Here is a 20,220-nt window from a genome sequence, read left to right as displayed (position 1 = left end):
CTTACTCATTCAAGTCACCTGTTATTTTAAGAGAATGAAAAAATGACACTCCCCACTTTAGGATGATGTCCAATTCTAATATTTTAGGCTTAGAAACCATTTTGGGGGACTGCACTGCACTCTAAAATTGTTAGTTTGTTCTTGGATAAGACACAAAAAGTATAGACAGAAAGAAAAATAAACTATACTATATCAAAATTAAAAAGTTTTGTGCATCAGAGGATATCGTCAAGAGTGAAAAGGTTGGGGCGCCTGGGTGGCGCAGTCGGTTAAGCGTCCGACTTCAGCCAGGTCACGATCTCGCGGTCCGTGAGTTCGAGCCCCGCGTCAGGCTCTGGGCTGATGGCTCAGAGCCTGGAGCCCGTTTCCGATTCTGTGTCTCCCTCCCTCTCTTTCTGCCCCTGCCCCGTTCATGCTCTGGCTCTCTCTGTCCCAAAAATAAATAAACGTTGAAAAAAAAAAAAATTAAAAAAAAAAAAAAGAGTGAAAAGGCAACCCATGAAATGGGAGAAAATATTTGCAAATCATACATATCCAGATTATTGAAACAACTTCTACAACTCAACAACAAAAAACCCAAATAACTTGATTTCAAAATGGGCAGAGGGGCGCCTGTGTGGCTCAGTTAGCTGAGCGTCTGACTTCTGCTCATGTCATGATCTCACGGTTCGTGGGTGTGAGCCCTGCTAATGCAGGGCCCTGCTCTGTGCTGACAGCTCAGAGCCTGGAGCCTGCTTCACACTCTGTGTGCCTCTCTCTCTCTGTCCCTCCCCCACTTGTGCGGATGCTCTCTCTCTCAAAGATAAATAAATAAACATTTTAAAAAATAAATAAAATGGGCAGGGGGGGCACCTGGGTGGCTCAGTCGGTTAAGCATCCAACTCTTGATCTTAGCTCAGGTCTTGATCTCAGGATTTCGAGTTCTACTTAAAATAAAAATAAATAAATAAAATGGGCAGAAAAGGAATAGACATTTCTCCAAAGAAGATATAAAAATGGCCATTTAGGGGCACTTGGGTGGCTAAGTCAGTTAAACATCCAACTTTGGCACAGGTCATGATTTCGCAGTTCATGAGTTCGAGCCCCGCGTCGGACTCTGTGCTGACCGCTCAGAGCCTGAAGCCTGCTTCGGATTCTGTGTCTCCCTCTCTCTCTGCCCTTCCCCTGCTCACACTGCGTCTCTCTTTCTCTCTCTCTCAAAAATAAACACTAAAAATTAAAAAAAAATAAATTAAAATGGCCATTTAGTACAAGAAAAGATGCTCAACATCACTAATCATCAGGGAAATGCAAATCAAAACCACCATAAGACACCACTTCACTCTCATTAGGATGACCATTATAAACAAAGCCATAAACAACAGAAAACAACAAGCGTTGGCAAGGATGTGGAGAAATTGGAACCCTAGTGTCCTGCCAGTAGGAGTGTAAAATGACATAGCCACTATGGAAAACAGTATGGAGGTTCTTCAAAAAATTAAAAATGGAATTACCATATGATCCAGGAATTACATCTCTGGGTATATACCTGAATAAATTAAAAACAAGGACTGGGATAGATATCTGTACATCCATATTCACATCAGCATTAATCACAACAGCCAAGAGGTGGAAGCAACCCAATCCATCCTAATCTGTCCACTGGTGGAGGGATGAATAAACAAAATGTGACATAAACATACAAATGGGATAGTACTCAGCCTTAAAAAGAAAGGAAATCCTGACATTACTACAGTGTGGATGAAAGACATCATACTAAGTCAAACAAGTCAGTCACAAAAATACAAAAACTGTACCATTCCACTAACATAAACCACTAAATTAGCCAAATTTATAGAGACACAAGAAGTAGAATGGTGCTTACCAGGAGCTGGGGAGGGAGGAATATAGGGAGTTATTTTTTGATGCGTACAGAGTATCAGGTTTGTAAGATGAGAAAAGTTCTGGACATAAGTATATAGCGATATGAATGTACTCGATACCACTGGACCATACGCTTAAACATGGTTAAGATGGTATCTTTTATGTTATGTAAAGTTCACAATGAAAAATAAAGTACATCAACTAAAAAACTATTTTGAATAAAATTTGAAAATTAAAAACGTGTTATGTTGTCAAAAAAGGAATTTCTTTTTTTAAAATTTTAAAAATTATATTTATTTATTTTTGAGAGACAGAGCACAAGTAGGGGAGGGGCAGAGAGAGGAGACAGAATCTGAAGCAGGCTCCAGGCTCTGAGCTGTCAGCACAGAGCCCGACGTGGGGCTTGAACTCACAAACCGTGAGATCATGGCCTGAGCTGAAGTTGGACCCTAACGGACTGAGCCACCCAGGTGCCCCACAAAAGGAATAATTTCTGAGAGAGAACTTAAAAAATAAAATGCTATCTAAAAGCATCATGTAGATTCTTCCAGTTCTGAAGCTGTTCTTTTCAATAGTCTTTGGAATTTGTCTATGGGCCTAGCACGGTACCATGTACTGACTTGGATATCATAGCACAGGAAACATTAGCCTGACCTTTGAGGACAACCTTGCTGGGAAAATTAAATGTTGTATATGAAGTAAGAAACAGGAAAAGGCTGTATGTGATGAGATATCCAATGAGTGTCACAGAGAAAAAGTTTAAGAGAGAAGAGGAAAACTTCCAGGAGGCCTGGTCACAGGGAGAAAAAGGGCTAAAAGTTAGAGGTAAGAAAAATCCTGCCATTGCTTTGAATTTGTCAATCCAGGCTTCAATTCAGAGCCATCCCTATTCAATCAAACAAGGAATACTTATTGGACATCAAGTGTGAGTAGAGAGGGAATTGTAGACTTTATAGAAATGAATATAACACATTCTCTACCCTCAAAAAGGTTAGACTCTAATAAAAAAGCCAGGGTATTTATGCAAATAATTATTATTTTTTAAAATCTCTTTTATTCATCAGATTATAGCCATAAAAAAAACCCCACAGAATATTCTGCAAATTCACCATTCCTGTGGTTTTCACATCACGGGAATTAAGTTCTGTCAGTGACCCAGAGAGAACTTTCTAGGGACTTGGTCATGAGATGTTCCAAGGCAATTTCCTACACGCACAGTCGCACCAGGTTGGTCTTAGGCACTTGGGATGCAAAGGAAAAAACTCCTAACCAGACATCAGATCTGCTGCCTCTATCCCAGCTGTGTAAGTCAAGGTGACCCAGGCAAGTCACTAGCCCCGCCTCTGTAAACGAGGGAGCTGGTCTGAGTTCTGTCCTTTCCAAGGACAGGCTTCCTTGTCAGGGGCGGAACAGAAAGTCAGCCACTGTGGTTTTCCCTGAGACAACAAAATGGAGCTCAAAGTTAGGGGAAAGGCAAAAGCAGGAGAGAAGGCTCCCCCAAGCAGTGGGGAGTAGCCCCATCCTGCCAGCGAGGTGGGAACAGAATTCTCTTGCAGGAGAAAGGTTTGAGTGAGACAAGCACACACTCCATCCCAGTGTTTCTACTTGCTCAATACTTACTCCTAACCTCATGGACATCATACAATTGCATTTCCAGGTGAGCTTCCGGAAAAAACTCATCTGTGCTCTGAGTAGTGATGCCTGTTTTCATCTTCCCAAACAAATGAGTTTGGAATACCTCTAATGTGTGTAAATCCAAAAGGGTTGTGTGTTGATCACCTTTTATTCATTTATTTTTAATTTTTTTAATGTTTATTTATTTTTGAGAGACAGAGTGTGAGCAGGGGAGGGACAGAGAGACAGATACAGAATCCAAAGCAGGCTCCAGGCTCCGAGCTGCAAGCACAGAGCCCCATGTGGGGCTCGAACCCATGAACCGCGAGATCATGACCTGAGCCAAAGTCGGTGCTAAACTGACTGAGCCACCCAGGCTCCCTTGATCATCTTTTAAAAATGAATTTTGATGGGAATGCAAGCTGGTACAGCCACTCTGGAAAATAGTATGGAGGTTCCTCAAAAAATTAAAAATAGAACTACCCTACAATCCAGCAATTGCACTACTAGGCATTTATCCATGGGGTATGGGTGTGCTGTTTCGAAGGGACACATGCACCCCCATGTTTATAGCAGCACTGTCAACAACAGCCAAAGTATGGAAAGAGCCCAAATGTCCCTCGATGGCTGAATGGATAAAGAAGATGTGGTATATACATACAATGGAGTATTACTCAGCAATCAGAAAGAATGGAATCTTGCCATTTGCAACTATGTGGATGGAACTGGAGGGTATTATGCTCAGCGAAATTAGAGAAAGACAACAATCATATGACTTCACTCATACGAGGGCTTTAAGAGACAAAACAGATGAACATAAGGGAAGGGAAACAAAAATAATATAAAAACAGGGAGGGGGACAAAATAGAAGAGACTCCTAATATGGAGAACAAACTGAGGGTTGCTGGAGGGGTTGTGGGAGGGGGGATGGGCTCAATGGGTAAGGGGCACTAAGGAACCTACTCCTGAAATCATTGTTGCACTATATGCTAACTAATTGGGATGTAAATTTAAAAAAACAAAAAATTAAATTAAAAAAAATAAAGATTACATGAAAAGAAAAAAAAACGAATTTTGATTACAGTTTTCTCCTTTGAGGCTTGGATTTTTTGAGCTTTCATTTACAATTCCAGTTTACAAACAGTGACTTTTATCTATTCAAATTGACCAAAACGGGGTTTAAACACCACTTCTGTACAGAGCTTTGTCTTTGCCAATCTCGAAGCGTCATCCCCCTCTGCCTCTCTGTGTCACTTGGCACCCTGGGTCTTCATGAAATTACTGGTTTTTAAGTGGGTTTTGTTTGTTTTGAGAGCAGCAGAGAATTTCTATCAAATAGCACCTTACCTTTGATCTCCAACACAAAAACAAGTACCCTTCTCAGTCTCCTGGGTTCACACCCCGTCCATGAGATTCTGCAAGGGAAACCGAAAAGCAGCTGAAACCCCAAGTTTTGGTGAAGCAGAAATAATGTTCTAAATGCTGCCACCCAGTGAGGGTGACAGTGGCAGACAGACATTTTCCTGCAAGGCCAGTCAGCCTGTTCAGACTCAATTTTGAGAATTCATTTAAAAGAAAGTCCGGGAGCGCCTGGGTGGTTGTCCGTTAAGCGTCGGGCTTCGGCTCAGGTCATGATCTCACAGGTTGTGGGTTCAAGCCCTGCGTTGGGCTATGGGCTGTGTGTGGATAGCTCAGAGCCTGGAGCCTGCTTTGGATTCTGTGTGTGTGTGTGTCTCTCTCTTCTCCTCCCCCACTCATGCTCACACTGTCTCTCTCAAAAATAAACATTAACATTTAAAAAAAAATAAATAAGTGGAAGGAAGGAAGGAATGAAGGAAGGAGGGAAGGAAGGAAGAAGGTAGGAAGGAAGGAGATACTAAACTACCTTGGAAAATGAGGCAGATGAAAAGGCCATCTGACATTAATGGAAAAAAAAAACCCAACCCACGGAGATTGTAATTCAAGTTTTAATTAGTTGAATAATACATTTTCAGAAAGTTGACAAAAGCAAGCAATTCTGTTTCTTTTTTTAAAGCAGTTCCTTCTAAAAGCAGTCATGAGAAAGCAGAGAAAGCACGTTTGCTTCTGACACTTTCTTTTGCTATTGCAAATACCAGCTGTGCCAAGGAGTCCTCAGCCGAGAAACCTTTTCAGTTAACTTGGCCTGAGTGCCGCATCTAGCTGCCCGGTTGAGAAACCGCGAAGGTAGAATGTCGCGGGCAAGATCGCCGCCTGCCGGCCTAAATGATCACCGCACGCAAGTGCCAGAATGGCATTTGGTTGGCCAGGCGGCCTGCGGATGGAAATGTTTAACTATGCGAGTTCCCTGGCTGGACTTTCTTGGACGATGGATGGGTGATAATATGTGTGTGGTCACCTCAGGAAAGAATGAGAGCCCAGAACTTACCCACGTGAGGAAAGAGTGTTCCCATTTCTGCTGCCACTCTCTTGGAATCCTCTTAGCCTCTGGAACAACTTGTGTTGTCCAAAATGAATGACGTTCTACAACCTTACCTTGTGGAATAGGAGCTCTAGAAAGATGCAGCTTTATGGATTTATTAGTTATTACATTTGAAAGAGCAATCTAAGATCAAGTGGGACGTCATTGGCGACCAATTTCAGCCAGCACAACTCGTACCCAGCACGGTGCTGAGTGTTGTGAACTAGGGATGTTCCCCGGGTCCTTTGCCTCCTACAGACCGTGCGGTCTAGCACTTAGCTTACATCACGTTCTATTTTTTAAGCACGCCCAGTAGATATCCTTTTTAGATCCTTCTTACCGCTCTGAGTGGGTGCAGCATCTGTGCAGATCAGTAGGTCATTCCTTTCCCGAAATACACTTTTTGAGAGAATATTCATCATTTATAGCCACATACTTTGAAGTCAAACAGATCTAGGTTTGCATCCCGGATCCATTACTTAATAGCTGTGTGACCTTGGGCAAGTTGATTAACCTCTCTGGGCCTCAATCTCCTCCTCTTATGATTTTTTTAAGATTTTATTTTTGGGGCGCCTGGGTGGCTCAGTTGGTTAAGCATCCGGCTTCACTCAGGTCATGATCTCACGGTTCTTGAGTTTGAGCCCCGTGTCAGGCTCTATGCTGACATCTTGGAGCCTGCTTCGGATTCTGTGTCCCCCCCTCTCTCTCTCTCTGCCCTTCCCCCATTCATGCTGTCTCTCCCTCAGAAATAAAATAACCATTAAAAAAATTTTTTTAAATACAGATTTTATTTCTAAGTACTCTCTACACCTAACATGGGGCTTGAACCCACAACCCTGAGATCAAGAGCTGCACACTCTACCGACAGAGCCAGCCAGGCTGTCCCATCCTCATCTTTAAAATGTGGATAATAAATTCTACCTCACATGGTCACTGTGAGGATTAAATGAGATAACATGTGCTGATGCATCGAGCAGGGTTTGACCCATACTACAAGTAAAATGCCAGAAGTATTTCTACATTTAGATTAAATGTATTAAAGTGGTTTTGCTTTCTGACTTATGGAATGGGACTTAGGTGACACAAGAGCATTGTCAAATTTTTGTATTTCTCAAGCTCTTTGGAGCCACCTTGACCCCTCATACTGAGGCAAACAAGTCTGCTTCCCTAGCTGTCAGGGGAGGAAGGTGGCCGTCTTACCCCTGCTGGAGCTCACACCAGGTATGTTTGTGAGTAGTCACACAGACCCCACGATGTCCCTGAATTTGACACTGGTGCCAGGATCCATACTATTTGGGTTTATCTAAGTAACCAGAACCCACGCACTTCAATTTTTTTGAAGCTGGAGAAGTGCCTTTTGAAAGTGGTCAGTTTTCTGTATCTGGAGTTTGATCAGTTTTAGGGCGGCTTCCTTTGCTTGGGGAAAATCTCCAGGATGGGCCTTTTAGTGACACAAATATAAACAACTCTTGGTGACAACTGTGTGGTCACCTGATAGCGAAAATACCGACGCTTCACACTGGGATGTCCTGTGAATGTGACTGGTGGAGGTGTCTCTGACCTAATATGTCCTTACGGAGTCAGAGGGCTTTGGGCCGTAAAGATCAATCAAGACTGCACCATCGGTAATCGTGATGATTTGTTCTTGGGCGATAGGAGTGCCCAAGAATCTTCCACAGGAGATCAGGAGCAGGGGCTGGCCCAGGCAGGAAGGATGAGCAGCTTCTGGGCCTCACCTGGAGGGAGCCCCAGAGGAACCAGCCTGGATTGCTGGGCTGAGGCAGGGAGGGACCTCCCTCGGAGTGGAAGGGGTTGTTCCTGCACTTAATAAGGCGCACGTTGGCCATTGGCCGAGGCACTTCTGAGGCTGACAGGTAGGCTGGCCTGTCGAGGCAGAGGAAGGAGATGCCAAGGCAGAGAGAGGGCCAGGAAGAGAGATTCCTTAAGTCGCGAAATTAGACTGTCCAGAGCAAGGCCTGGGAATCTATTCAACTGGTGTTCCAAATTAGTGACTTACAACCTTGGCTGCGTGTTAGTATCTTCAGGGAGCTTTCAAAAACTACAGACATCCAGGGGTACCTGGATGGCTCAGTTGGTTGAGTGTCTGACTCATGACTTTGGCTCAGGTTGTGATCTCACGGTTTGTGAGATTGAGCCCTGTGTTGGGCTGCGTGCGGGCAGCACGGAGCCTTCTTGGGATTCTCTCTCTCTTACTCCCTCCCTCTCTGCCCCTCCTCTGCTTGAGTGCACGCACGTGCTTTCTCACACTCTCTCTCTTTCAAAATAATAAATTAAAAAAAAACACAAGAAACAACTACATATGTCCAGTATATACCCAAAAGAATTGAAAATAGATGTTAAACATTTGTGTACGAATGTTCATAGCACTATTCACAGTAGCCAAAAGGTGGAAACAAGCCACATGTCCAGCGATAGATGAGTGGATAAACAAATTATGCAATATCCGTATGATGGACTATTATCTATCCCTAAAAAGGAATAAGGTATTGACACATGCCCCAACACGGCTGAACTTTGAAAGCATTATGCTAAGTGATAGAAGGCAGATACAAAGGTCCCATTTTGTAGGATTCCTTTTACGTAAAATATCCAGAGTAGTTAAATCCGTAGAGATAGAAAGCAGATTTATGGTTGCCAGGGGCTGGGGTAAGAGTGAAATGGGGAGTGACTGGTTAACGCATACAGGTTTTATTTTAGGGTGACGAATGTGTTTTGGAACCAAATAGAGGCGGTGAATGTGAATATACTAAATGCCACTGAACTGTTCACTTTAAAATGGTTAATTCTATGTTATGTGAATTTCACCTCAATAAAAAAATTACATTTATAAAACATACAAGTGCCCAGGCCCCACTGCGGACTAGTTAGACCAGGGCCTCTGGACTTGGGGCCAGAGGTGGATACACTTAGAAGCTCCAAGTTGGTTCCAGGTACATCCCAGGCTGAGAACCCCACTCACAGGGGATTTGCTGCTATCTCTCAGAAGTGTAGCACTCGGCTCATACCTGGTCCATCACCATGTCTCCAGTCAGGTGTCCCCTCCTTCGGAAAGCTGTCTTCAAGGATGCTCCCTCCTCCTGCTCTGCCAGGCTAGGTGACCTAGGTGACAGGATCCTTCCCCTGAAAGCCCATGGCTTCTTCCAGAGCACGTCTCACACCTGGTTGCCAGACTTCGAGATTTCTGAGGGAGGCACCAGGCCTTCTTTCTGACTTGGTTTCCCCAGGGCCCATTCCAGGGTTTGGCACAGAGGGGACCCTAGAAACATGGAGTGAATAAGTGAACAGATGAGTAGCGGGTGAGTGAACGGGAGCCTGGCTCACCTGCGTCTTGTCCCCCCCACCACTGAGCTTGCCCAGAGCTTTCCCGGCACAACAGCTGAAGGGTCCTTTGGGAGGGCTTTGGTTCCTCCTACAGGTGTATTCCTGCAAAGTTGAGTAGCTTCGGTGCTGGCAGCTGAAGGTGTTTCCACCTGAATTGTCAGGAAGCGAGCTTCTCGAGCTTCTCGTGCTCTGCGTGTTGGAACCACCTGGGGAGCCAAGGCCCCTCAGCATCTGACTCAGCTGGTCTGGGGTGGGACCAGGGAGGACACGGAGGTTTCTCAAAGCCCCCAGATGATTCTCATGTGCAGCCAATATCACAAACCACCGCATGAATGCTTGATTGCTGCATTCTTGAATCATTTTCTTCCTAAAATCCCAGACCGTTCAGAAAATGACCGTCACGTTCCCTTACTTGGAAACAAGAGGATGTTTAGCACAAGCATGGCAGATGCCTTGAATTTGCTCTCGAATTCAATGCCATTTCTTTGAGTGTTATTACCTTCAGGGTCAGACAGCCTGTGGGGGCGATGATTTGTCCCTCGTCCACTGGCTGCGCCGGGCGGGTCCCGAGGGGCGAGCAAAGAGGCTGGGTGGCAGCCAGCGAGGCAATCGCTCGCTCTGTCCGTGTCTGCGTGGTTTTAATGCTGCTGAAGTGAGAAGGCTCCCAGGACTTGAAGAGGCTGCAGGATTGTCTTCCCTCCCTCATCTGTAAACAAAGAGAGAGAGAGCAGGGGGAAGGCAGCCTCGTGACCTGGTATTCCAGACCTCTCCCCTTCCCTCGGCATAGTCTACGGAAATGCAACAGCACGTTCCGTAGTTACGATGAAAAACGGTTTTTCACTCCATGTGTTCGTTTTGTTAGAATTATTGTACTTTTCTGTTGAAGAAACAAAATGCCTACACTCCTTGTTTTTGTTAAATAAGCTTAAATATTTGTTGTTCGGGGTGCTATTTCGCTGCTGGTGTTTGTTGTTTCTCTTAATATAATGTGACAAAAAATAACTCACTTAAATATGCATGACTAAGTCTTAGGTATGATCCTGATCAATGACTTCACCAATACTGGTTTGGATTTTTTAAATTAATATTGTGCTACAGTACACAAAATATAAACTTGACCGTTCTAAAGCACGAATCTGCGGCGTTCAATAGATTCACAGTGTCACGCAACCAGCTGGCTCCATCTAGTTAGAAGCACTGCATTTCAGAGATTTCTTATCACCCCTGCACCCGTCAAGAGGTCACCCCCCCCCCTTCCCTCTATCCAGAATAGACAAATCCAGAGACAGAAAGCAGAATTGTGGCTGTCAGGTGCTGGAGTGGGAGTTACTGGGGACAAATGGAGAGTGACTGCCAAAGGGCATATTTTTTTTTAATGGTAATGAAAATATTCTAAAATTGATTGTGGTGGTGGGTGCATGAGTCTGTGAATATGCTAAAAGCCACTGAATTTAAAATTTTAGGTGGATGCATTGGATGGTATGTGAATTATATTATATTTAAGAAAAAAACCAACAAAACACTAATGTCTAATTTACTGAGCTTTGACTAAGCCTTGGACTTGTGGTATTTATTGGTTTGCCTCTTTGAGTATTTTCCTAGACTAGAGCTGTGACTCTGGGGAGTTTAATAAAATGGCCAGCTCTCTCAGGGAACTCCCAAAGCAAAAACCACATTCCTTCTCCCTGTTTCTTGGGAAAACTAGGCTGCCTGCTGTAGTTTAGATTTCTTTATTATTCAGTAAGGAGAGTGGCAAGACTATCCATTTTCCTCTGAGCGCAGTTCTATCCACGGGTTTTGAAGGTGGTGTTTTCATCAGCATTATTTCCCAAAAAGTCTATACATTTATTTTTTGTCCAAGGGTAGTTTGATAGAAAATGCTGACATCCTCAAATGGTTGATGTTCTGCTTCTACTTTTTATTTCTAGGTTTATTGTGTTACGATCAGAGAATGTGATTTGTACTATTCCTAATTTGTTATGTATAATGGATTTTCCTTTGTGTTCATTTTTCTTTCTTTTTTTAGAGAGAGTGTGTGTATGAGTGGGGGCAGAGGGAGAAAGAGAGAGAGAAAGAATCCCAAGCAGGCCCCATGCTAAGTGCAGAGCCCAATGTGAGACACAATCACACGGTCCTGGGATCATGACCTGAGCCGAAATCAGGAGTCAGATGCTCAACCGACTGATCCACCCAGGTACCCCTGGGTTCATTTTTTTTTTTTCAATATATGAAATTTATTGTCAAATTGGTTTCCATACAACACCCAGTGCTCATCCCAAAAGGTGCCCTCCTCAATACCCATCACCCACCCTCCCCTCCCTCCCACCCCCCATCAACCCTCAGTTTGTTCTCAGTTTTTAATAGTCTCTTATGCTTTGGCTCTCTCCCACTCTAACCTCTTTTTTTTTTTTTTCCTTCCCCTCCCCCATGGGTTTCTGTTAAGTGTCTCAAGATCCACATAAGAGTGAAACCATAAGGTATCTGTCTTTCTCTGTATGGCTTTTTTCACTTAGCATAACACTCTCCAGTTCCATCCACATTGCTACAAAAGGCCATATTTCATTCTTTCTCATTGCCACATAGTATTCCATTGTGTATATAAACCACAATTTCTTTATCCATTCATCAGTTGATGGACATTTAGGCTCTTTCCACAATTTGGCTATTGTTGAGAGTGCTGCTATAAACATTGGGGTACAAGTGCCCCTATGCATCAGTACTCCTGTATCCCTTGGGTAAATTCCTAGCAGTGCTATTGCTGGGTCATAGGGTAGGTCTATTTTTAATTTTCTGAGGAACCTCCACACACCCCTGGGTTCATTTTTATGTAACTTTTCCATTCATACTTGAAAAGAAGTCTACTCTTTTCAAGGGATACAGTTGAGAATATTAGTGACTGGTTATATTGTTCTTTTAGTTTATTGATAAGCACATATATTATTAATAATCATGTTAATAAAATTTTTATAGTATAAAATACCATAATTGTTTAAGTAATTAACTATATTATTGTTACTATAATTGTCTTACCTTTTTGCACTATCTAGTCCAGCAAGGATTGAAATAAGCGGGTGAAAGTCCACCAGCACTGTTGTATTTCTGCTGGTTTTGCTTGGTTATTCCTGCAATTTGTCGACACATAAGAAACAGGAGACTAAAATGAGGTACCTCTTCTCAGCTTTCACTGAGGACCCAAAGTGAGGTGAGACAACACAGCAGATGCCAGCAACCCCACCTCTTCCACGAGGGGCAGGATGGCCTGAGCAGGACGTGCTAAGAGGCTATAAAAATGTAAAGTGTAAGAACTACACTTCAATTAATCTTACAATTAGGAAGAAATGAGGCAAAGCATAAAAATAATTTAGGTGATAGAATGTTATGCCACTGTTAAAATATTAACATATTCAAAATATTTCAATGAATAATGATGTGGCAAAAAGATCATAACATACTATTAATTCTGATTTTATAAAATACACGCATATATAGAAAAAAGGAAGGGCGCCTGGGTGACTCAGTGGTTACGCGTCTGACTCTTGATCAGGTCATGATCTCACCATTTGTGAGTTTGGGACCCATGTCGGGCTCTGCACTGACAGTGTGGAGCCTGCTTGGGATTCTCTCCCTCTCTCTGCCCCTCCCCTGGTCTTGCTCTCTCTCTCTCAAAAATAAATAAACTTAAAAAAAAAATAGGAAAGAAATACCCCAAGTGAGATTTCAGGTACTTTTTCTTCTTGACATTTGTCTGGATTTTAGAAATTTCTTACAATAAATATTGGTTTCTTTTGAAATCATTTTTATGATGAGGAAAAAGAAACAGTTAAAAAATAGTTAAAAATGCCTAAGTAATCACCTTCCTGTGCTAGCTACCTTTACTCTTCAACTGAAGACCAATACATGAGTGAAAAGCAATGGATTTGGGGGTGATCTTCCTCTTACACAAGGTCCCAGAGGAGGCCGGGGGCCACTGACCTGGCTTCATTAGCCGGCAGTTTGAATAGCAGATTCTGTTGCTCATTTTCCCAGTAAATGGGCAGAATATCTCTAGAGGATGCGTCAAGTTCTCCCCTTTCTCATACACTTATTTGGGGCTGGTGCTGGGACTCCAGTTTTATGTTTAATCACGGCTCTGAAATTCAGTTGCCATAGATACAGAGGACCAGGATGATGTCTGATGTCACCGTTGCCATTTGCCTCATGAGCTGGTTAAAACTGACCTTTAAAACTTAAGCTTAATTACCTTTGCTGCCAAAAGCGGCCCCCAGGGAATACGCCATAATGAATTCATATTTTGACAATCACTTCCTTCTTTCCTAATCACTAAAACTTATTTTCTGGTCTGCCACTGAATCCACACTAGGCCTCTCTGAATTCCACATTTTCCAAATCCATATGAGACAAAATTCCTTATCTGCACCCTAACTTCTCCCTGGAGAGGAGGGCCTAGATCCAGGAAGAAGGTGGCCTTGTTCCTTCTTTCAACCTTTACTCTTCCTTTCACTGGGGTCACTTGGCAGAAGCAAAGGAGGGGGAGGGATTATCCAAAGCACACTCCACTCCAACCCTTCCTGTCTCTCTCACTCAACACAGCAATGTCTTTTCTATAGATGCTCTGGAAAACACCTCTATAATGAAGCTTGCTGTGGTTTGAGTTTTTTAAAGTGTTCTTACCAATTATGGAAAGTATCAGCCATGCTCTCACACTGCATGCCCATACGCACAGTTGCAAAGGCCACAACCCATAGCTTCAGCTGGTCCACACACAGATGAACACACATTTTCAGTTATTCATTCTTTGAACAAATGTCCTAGAAATTCGGGATCCAGCAATGAACAAAACAGACCAGGAAACCAGTCTCCTGGAGCTACTTTGAATGGAGGAGGGTGAAATGAAACTGATACCCTCAGAAGTAACTCTACAGTCCCTCTGATGTCAAGTGCTGCGAGGGAAGCATACAGGGTACCATGAGAGCCTATTTCTCCTCTGTGGGGTGGGGTAGGGGAGGGGGCAAAGTCTCCCTGTGGCATTTAAACTAAGACCTGAACATCGGCAATCCAGATTTTCCGTATAAGAGATGATTCAGGACAGTACTCAGGTTAAAGAAAATAATTGCTCATGTCAGAAAAGGGGAGGTGATGAATAAGGCTCCTCCAAATGCCCCTTTATCACCAATAGTGGACACGGTAATTGACGTAGTCAAAGGGAGCAAGTGCAAAGGTCCTGAGGTCAGTCTCCTAGTGGGGCATTCCAATAAAAGGTCTAAACACAAATTATTGTTATAAACAAGTGGTTCTCAAACTTTTTGGTCTCAGAACCCCTTACTCTATGAGAATTATTAGGGACTCCAAAGAGCTTTTGGTCATATAGAGTATATCTACCAAAAATAAACTACCTATTAGAAATTAAAACAAAATTTAAAAACTATTATTTAAATTTTAATTCTTTAAAAAATAATAGACTGGGGCGCCTGGGTGGCTCATTCAGTTAAGCTTCTGACTTTGGCTCAGATCATGATCTTGTAGTTCATGAGTTTGAGCCCGGCATCAGGCTCTGCATTGACAGTGCAGAGCCTGCTTGGGATATTCTCTCTCTCTCTCTCTCTCTCTCTCTCTCTCTCTCTCTCTCTCTCCTTGCACTTTTGTGCGATCTTTCTGTCTCAAAATAAATAAATAAACTTAAAAAAATAATAAACCAATTATGAAAAAGTAGGATATCTTAATGGTATTTTTAGATAATTGTAAGGATTCTTCTTTGTTACTATACCCAAACTCAATCACTGAGAGTTCATCTGTAAAGGTTACAGTGTTTGGGTGCCTAGGTGGCTCAATCGGTTGTGTCTGACATTTGATCTCAGCTCAGGTCTTGATCTCAGAGTCATAGTTTCAAGCTCCACATCATGCCCAGAGTGGAGCCTACTTAAAAAAATAAAAGGTTAACTGCAGTGTGGAATCTGAAACCCTATCAATGAATTATTTTACTTTGTTATGTTAAAATCCATTGGTCCAACTTACTCTTTGAATGCATCTTTACCCATGCATGATTTTGTAAAATCATGTTTAGGTCATTTAGAAAATTTTGGTTCATTGACCAAATTGTACAGATTTTCCAAATTTTTTCATTATATAAAATTTAAAAACCATGTATGTTAATATCACTGCCAAATCTCTTCTAAGTATTAGAAGGCTATCTATCTCACTGCAGCCAATACAGGTTTTCCAAATGTTAATTTCACCTAAAAGCTCAAATTTTATCATTGCCCATAGATATTTCCATTGTTTTCCTTGACAGCCTCCCTTCATTCATTTTCAAGAAGATGTCTGCCAAACACTCAAGTCTGAATAATCATAGTTTGCAAATCATTCTTTCAAGTAAAAGTGATGTCACCCAATGAATGAAGGGCCTAGTTAGGCTGGCAATTCTATCACAACATGCTTTTCCTCTACATAACCAATGTCTTTTTAGATCTGCAGAAGAAATGTTTTCTGCTTATTTCCTAGCTCATCATGCAGAATCTTAAAAAAAAAACAAAAAACAAAAACCATGTCCTCAAAGGTCCAGATTTAATAAAATTAATAATGTAAGTGGCTTCATCAAAGACATTACCGAGTGAAAATGGTGCCCTCCCCGCCATGAGTGTGTGATGGTGAAGAAACAGGCCAAGTTTGTGTTTAGATCTCTTTTACTGTGTTAGCTTCGAAATAGATCTCAAATCCAACCATTTCTCTCTTTAACCTACTTTTCCCTGCCTGGTCTGAGCTGCTCCAGCAGCTCCCTAACTGGAGTCACGCTGCCACACTGGTGGCATGCTGGGCCACTACCGCAGCCCCCCCTCCCCAACCCCCCCAGCAGCCTCTTTCCCTGGCTGCCCTCCAGAACAGCACACACGCCCCGTCGTGCCTGCTTCATGTTTTCTTCCTGTATGTTTTTTCTGTATGTGCTTTTACTTATTTTTCCTTTTACTACCTAAAGGTGAGCTCAGCAGGCGGGGACTTTATTCGGTTCATGCAACTAGGGCTGTGTCCAGCACACAGCAGCTGCTGAATGAACATTTGTTGAGCCAAGAAGTGAAATCTCAGAGATGCCCATGCCCAATTCACCCTAACTAAACACCCCAAAGACTTGTCTTTCCTTCTCTTCCTCTCTCCCTCCCTGCCTTGTGTTTTTGGGCCAGGCCCTCTGCTCCACCTTGGGAATATAAAGGCAGACAAAACACAGTCTCCGCCTTCAGGAATCTCACATTTCCGTGCAGAGCACACACACACATCCACAAATGATTCTCAAGTGGCTCTGCAGATGAGGGCCCAGGACTTGTAGTGGCAGAGACCTGGGTTCTGACCCTCAGTCTCAACCCTTCTGAGCCCCAGTTTCCTCATCTGTAAAATGGCAATAATAGTACCTGTTCACATGGGTGGTGAGAATCAAATGAGCTAAAAATATAATGACATGTCTCACATATTACTAATGGATGTTTTAAGTAGTGAAGGTGGAATTTGAGTCTTAAGGACTATATATTAAAAATATATACAGAGTTCACCAGAGTTGGGGACAGGGAGTGGCGACAGTGTGTGTGTGTGGGGGGGTTCTTCCTGGAGGCATTGCTGACGTGGGGAGATTTGGTGAGGTGGGTATCCCGAGCTGGGAGTGATGAGATGAGGCTAGAGAGGTTGGCAGAAGCCTAATGGCAGAGGAGTTTGTGGCCTTGGTGGGGGCTTCTTGCCTGTGGGCAGGGAGGGGAGACCTAACCAAAGCACCGCTTATGATGATTGGTAGCATGGTGCTGGATGGATGGCGGAGGCAGGGAGACCACTGAGGCCACAGGATCCATAGGAGATAGTGGGGGCGGGGGTTGGGGGCAGGCTAGGAGACTGGGAGTGAGCCTGCATTGGGGACGACTTTGAATGCCATGCGGCAGACTTGGGCCATAATTACGACCCTCTTCTTGCTTTTTGTCCCAACTGTCAGGTGAGGTATTTGTTGCCGCCAAGTTGCCTGTCCCTCCCGTCTGTCTCAATAAGGTGATGTGGATGAATCCAGGATGTTAATTTCTGCAATGAGGCAGAATATCTTAACAGCCAGGCTGACACTCTCCTAAATTGTTTTGTTTTATAGAAAGGGACATTTGGAGTCCTTCCTTAATTAGTTAATTGGCTGGTTTAGATACATCACATTTTGTTCCAAAAAAAGATCTTCTTGTTCTAACTCTCACTCAGTAAGCGTTTACTGGCCGATAAATGTTAAAGATATGATGTATTTTTTGGAGTACAATAGTCTTTGTTAATTATTTATAATAGAATGTTTTAAAAATTAACTCTGCTCCTTTGATCTCCACGGAAGGGCTGGAAATACAGTGCATCCTATACTGGATAAATGTCCCTTACTATATAAAGGTAACCGTGCTTATTCAAGAGAAAGTACACAATTAAATGAAGCTCAAAGCAAAATCTTCCTACTCACCAGCATCCTCACCTTCCTAAGCTACTCCTCAGGGGTGTGGATGTGGTCTGTTAGACATTTTCTAACCAAAACCAGGGGCACCTGGGTGGCTCAGTCGGTTAAGCCTCTGACTTCAGCTCAGGTCATGCATGATCTAATGGTTTGTGAGTTTGAGCCCCATATCAGGCTCGCTGCTGTCAGCACACAGCCCGCTCTGGATCCTCTGCCCCTCCCCCACCTGCACTGTCTCTCAGTCTCTCTCAAAATAAATAAATAAACTTTAAAAAAGAATTAAAAAACCAAAACCAGAAATGAGCTCATGCTCTACACCCTGTTTTGTAACTTGCTTTTCTCCTTCAACAATAGATGGCCAAGGCCTTTTGCGGGGTCCAGGCATTGACTTGCACCCCCTTCTATGTACTGGCTGAAGAGTCCTGTCCATGCAGAATTTGTTCTTAAAGGCATCGGTGGCCCTGAGCACCGCCATCTCTATCAGAAAAAGCAGACTTCGAAGAGGCCAATACAATTTTCAAGGGGATCCTTGAAAAAAAGTTTTTGTAAATCGCCAGCCTGTGGCTGGATGCCATGGGCCTCAGACTCCTGGAAACTGCAAATGTCCCCCAGCAGCAAGAGGGTCGTGGGCAGACCCAGACCAGCAGCAGAGAGCAGTAGATGGTGGGGGCAAGGTATACGGGATCCCAGAGCCCCAGCAAAGCGTGTTGTAGTCCCATTTTCCACTTCCTCTGGGGTTTTGGTCATTGAGAATAAGAAATATGACAAGTTGATTTATTTTATGAGGAAAAGTTCCTCCCAGGAAAACGAATCGTTAACATGCACTCAGCATAGTCAAGCAATGATGTTTCTTTAGTGTAATGGGTTAGTTCTATAAAACACAAAGAAAATCCTTTATGCTTGCATATAAAGACCTGTACAAAAATAGTTTCTGCTGGATTATTTAATATTTTAAAAATTGGGCATAATTCCAATGTCCATCAGCAGGAGTATGAATAAATAAATCGAGGCAGGGTTGCTAGAGGGGAGGTGGGTGGGAGGATGGGCCAAATGGGTGATGGGTATTAAGAGGAGCATGGGATGCACACTGGGTGTTATATGTAAGTGATGAATTGGGGTGCCTGGGTGGCTCAGTAGGTTAAGCGTATGACTCTTGATTTCGGCTTAGGTTACGATCTCACAGTCCATGACTTCGAGCCCTGCATCCAGCTCTGTGCTAACAGTGTGGAGCCTGCTTGGGATTCTCTTTCTCTCTCTCTCTCTGCCCCTCCCTCGCTTGCTCTCTCTCTGTCTCAAAATAAATAAAAAGTAAACTTAAAAAATTTTTAATAAAAAAATAAGTGATGAATCACTGGGTTCTACTCCTGAAACCAATACTGCACTGTATATTAATTAACTTCAATTTAGATAAATTTTTAAAAATGTGAAGTTACAAAAGTTAAATGAATTATAATTTTAACTGCATTTTAAAGATAGTACATGTGAAATTAAGTCCAGATAATCAATAAACTCAAATGCATACATAAAAAAAAATTAATAAATTGAGGCACACTCATAGGCTAGACCACTTGACAGCAATTAAAATGAATGGACTAAAACTTATTATTTTTATTTATTTATTTACTTATTTATAATATAATTTATTGTCAAATTGGTTTCCATACAACACCTAGTGTTCATCCCAACAACTGCTCTCCTCAATGCCCATCACCCACTTTCCCTTCTCCCCCAACCCCCATCAAATCTCAATCTGTTCTCTGTATTTGAGAGTCTCTTATGGTTTGCCTCCCTCCCTCTCTGTAACTTTTTTTCCCCTTCCCCTCCCCCATGGTCTTCTGTTAAGTTTCTCAAGATTCACATATGAGTGAAAACATATGGTATCTGTCTTTCTCTGCCTGACTTATTTCACTCGCCATAATACCCTCCAGTTCCATCCACATTGATGCAAATGGCCAGATTTCATTCTTTCTCATTGCCAAGTAGTATTTCATTGTATACATAAACCACATCTTTATCCATCCGTCAGTTGATGGACATTTAGGCTCTTTCCATAATTTGACTATTGTTGAAAGTGCTGCTATAAACATTGGGGTACATGTGCCCCTATGCATCAGCACTCCTGTATCCCTTGGGTAAATTCCTAGCAGTGCTACTGCTGGGTCATAGGGTAGTCCTATTTTTAATTTTTTGAGGAACCTCCACACTGTTTTCCAGAGCAGCTGCACCAGTTTGCATTCCCACCAACAGTGCAAGAGGGTTCCCGTTTCTCCACATCCTCACCAGCATCTATAGTCTCTTTATTTGTTCATTTTGGCCACTTTGACTGGCATGAGGTGGTACCTCAGTGTGGCTTTGATTTGTATTTCCCTCATGATGAGTGACATTGAACATCGTTTCATGTGCCTGTTGGCCATCTGGATGTTTTCTTTGGAGAAGTGTCTGTTCATGTCTTCTGCCCGTTTCTTCACTGGATTATTTTTTTTTCAGGTGTGGAGTTTGGTGAGTTCTTTAATAG

At 42.9% G+C, this 20,220-nt stretch overlaps 1 protein-coding gene across 4 annotated transcripts in view; it reads right to left on the bottom strand.

Moving 5' to 3' along the window:
• GINS3 (GINS complex subunit 3) overlaps window positions 1-20,220 on the bottom strand; it is a 93,245-nt gene that overhangs the window by 44,838 nt on the left and 28,187 nt on the right. The window contains exons 1-3 of one of the 4 annotated variants that reach the window (XM_045046683.1): window positions 12,290-12,722; window positions 8,944-9,965; window positions 4,825-4,892 (exon numbers count right to left, since the gene is read on the bottom strand). The gene's annotated coding sequence lies outside the window, so the exon portion shown is untranslated. Of the gene's footprint in view, window positions 1-4,824; window positions 4,893-8,943; window positions 10,151-12,289; window positions 12,723-20,220 lie in introns of those variants that run through there. The other 3 variants (XM_045046684.1, XM_045046685.1, XM_045046682.1) reach the window with 3 other exon arrangements.

The sequence above is a fragment of the Felis catus genome, chromosome E2 (assembly GCF_018350175.1).
Source record: "Felis catus isolate Fca126 chromosome E2, F.catus_Fca126_mat1.0, whole genome shotgun sequence".
Taxonomy (NCBI): domain Eukaryota; kingdom Metazoa; phylum Chordata; class Mammalia; order Carnivora; family Felidae; genus Felis; species Felis catus.
Note: the sequence above shows the minus strand (reverse complement) of the source record. Positions and strands in the feature narration are given on the sequence as shown.